At 55.5% G+C, this 2,629-nt stretch overlaps 1 long non-coding RNA gene across 2 annotated transcripts; it reads right to left on the bottom strand.

The window, feature by feature from the left end:
• Positions 1–482: 482 nt before the first annotated feature.
• LOC139783429 (uncharacterized) lies at positions 483–2,068 on the bottom strand. Of its 2 annotated transcripts, XR_011721263.1 has the most exons (5): positions 1,703–2,068; positions 1,400–1,636; positions 1,029–1,310; positions 779–932; positions 483–710 (listed from the first exon to the last, which is right to left on the bottom strand). It is a non-coding gene; the product is annotated as an uncharacterized lncRNA (long non-coding RNA). The 2 variants fall into 2 exon arrangements; XR_011721262.1 differs by having other exon boundaries at positions 1,029–1,636.
• Between the last annotated feature and the right edge of the window lie 561 nt (positions 2,069–2,629).

The raw sequence follows: 2,629 nt of genomic DNA, 5'->3' as shown, positions 1-2,629 counted from the left end.
ATTACGCAAGGGGGCCCAATGGCAACCCGTCGCACAGAAAACGATTTTTGGATGGATCCTGCTGGGTCAAATCAAGACAGTGGAGGATGAACAAAGGGTGTCGAGTCACCAGTGCCTACTCGGCGAATCCCTCTCTACCCTCGTCAGGAGATTTTGGGAGCAGGAGGAGCTTCCGATCTCACCCACGCCTCTCACGCTCGAGGAACAGGAGTGCCAAGAATGGTTCGCCCGAACACACCAACGAAATCCCGACGGTCGCTATGTCGTTTGATTACCAGTACGCTCGACTCTGCCGGACCTATCGGAGACTCGTACCGCGGCGATCCATTCTCTTCTTCGCACGGAAAGGCGTTTCCAGAGAGATACCGAGTTCCGAGAACTCTACACAGACTTCATGAGCACTTATGGGAATTTAAATCATATGTCACGAATCACGACATCGTCTCACCTGCCAGCAAGAGTCTGCTACACCTCCTCCGCATCACTGGGTGTTCCGAGCCGCCAGTACCTCAACGCGCCTCCGAGTAGTCTTCAACGGATCTTGGACGGTCTCCTCGGGCACTTCCCTCAATGAACACCTCCATGTCGGACCAAACTTGCTGCCAGCCTTAGCCGACAAAATTCTTTGTTGGCGATGGCATACGTATGCGATGGCAGCCGATATAGAGAAAATGTATCGGCAGATCCTCGTCCACGAAGAAGACCGGGACCTGCAAAGGATCGTATGGAGAAAAGAGCCGGACGGCGAAATACTGGACTTACGGCTCAACACCGTTACCTATGGACAAGCTTGCGCACCATTCCTCGTTCTCAGTTCCCTTCGTCAGCTTGCGCGCGATGAACAGGCCCGCTTCCCGAAGGGTGTCTCTGTATTGCTCGAGGACTCCTACATGGATGAGTTCTACTTCGGAGCCGACACGAAAGCTGAAGCCCTGGAAAAGCAGAAGCAGTTAGGGGGTCTTTGCAAGGCGGGCGGCTTCCCCTGAAGAAGTGGATAGCCAACTCTACCGAACTACTCGAGGACATACCCGAGAACGATCGCCTGCCACGCCAGTCACGCGCCTGTACAGACGAGCGAATCACTCATTCTGCGCTGGGACTTCTGTGGGATCCGCACGAGGACTGTTTCTATTTTGCCGTCAAACCACCAGCGGAGGGTGCCGTGACGAAGCGCTCAATCCTAGCCCAGACAGCCCAGCTCTTTGACCCACTCGGCTGGCTCACTCCAACGATCGTCCTAGCGAAGATCTTTATCCAGTCCGCCTGGTTGTTGGGCCTCGACTGGGATGAACCTCTACCGGAAAACGAAGCTGCTCGATGGCTTAGATTCAAGGCGGAGTTGCCGGTACTCGCAAACATAAAGGTCCCAAGATTGTTGGCCAAGGGAGCACCAAGTTACCTGAGGACGGTGCACGGCTTCGCTGATGCGTCAGAACGCGCGTACGCTGCAGTGCTCTATCTGAGAGCTGAAGGCGAAGACGGAGAAATCAAGGTAACAATGATCAATGCTAAAAGTAAAGTTGCTCCCCTTAAGCAGGTGACCTTGGCGAGACTAGAACTCAGTGCGGCGGAGCTCTTGGCGCGACTCGCGAGACAATCGGTGGACGTTCTACGCCTACAGGATCTCCCGCTGCACCTATGGACGGACTCAAAGGTGACTCTCGGTTGGATTCAAGGACACCCATCACGGTGGAAGACTTACGTGGCCAATCGAGTCGCCGAAATTCAGCGCTTAGTGCCAGGAGCTCAGTGGAAACACCTTCCTGGACGCTGCAACCCCGCGGACTGTGCCTCTAGAGGCCTGTTTCCCGGTGAGCTAGTCAACCACGAGCTATGGTGGCACGGTCCAAGCCTCTTGCATGAAAGAGCAGACGCTGCCGCAGCGGAAAGGATCAAAACGCCCGACGAGTGTCAAACAGAGCAGCGCGCGAACACGTTAATCGCAGCCACTGTCGAACCCCCCGAGGAGCATCCTCTACTCTCGCAGTACTCGACCCTACATAAGCTCCTGCGGGTCACTGCCTGGTGTCGACGCTGGTTACCTCGAGAGCACCAGTCGAGTGGCTCCGGCCGCCGAGATCAAGGAGGCCACGCCGTCACCTGTTATCCGCCTCTGAAATTGAAGAAGCAGAAAAATTGTGGATTCGACATGTTCAAGCTGTTCACTACAAAAGGGAACTCGCCTCAATTGCAGTAGATTCCAAGGCCGACTGCAAGGGACCACTTGCCAATCTCTCTCCGATCCTAGACAAAAAGGAATGCTGCGAGTGGGGCCGCCTACGACATGCGACCCTCTCCTTCGACGAGAAGCACCCAGTAATTTTACCTCCTCGCTCAGCACTCACCAGATTAATCATCGAAGCCTGTCACAGGAGAGCACTGCACGGAGGGGCGCAACTGACACTAGGTATCTTACGCCAGCGTTACTGGCTACCACGTGGACGCAACCTGACGAAGCAGTGTATCCGTCGCTGCATCACTTGTGTGCGATGGCGGGCGGCATTGTCCGATCAGAAGATGGCCGATCTACCTCGTCCACGAGTCACTCCGGCGAGGCCCTTCCAATACACAGGATTTGATTATGCAGGGCCGATACTTCTGAGGACAACGCCCGGACGGGCCACAAGGC

This window comes from Temnothorax nylanderi, unplaced genomic scaffold (genome assembly GCF_030848795.1).
Source record: "Temnothorax nylanderi isolate EJ_2023f unplaced genomic scaffold, tnyl_v1.0 TNYL_tig0500_pilon, whole genome shotgun sequence".
Lineage (NCBI taxonomy): Eukaryota > Metazoa > Arthropoda > Insecta > Hymenoptera > Formicidae > Temnothorax > Temnothorax nylanderi.
Note: the sequence above shows the minus strand (reverse complement) of the source record. Positions and strands in the feature narration are given on the sequence as shown.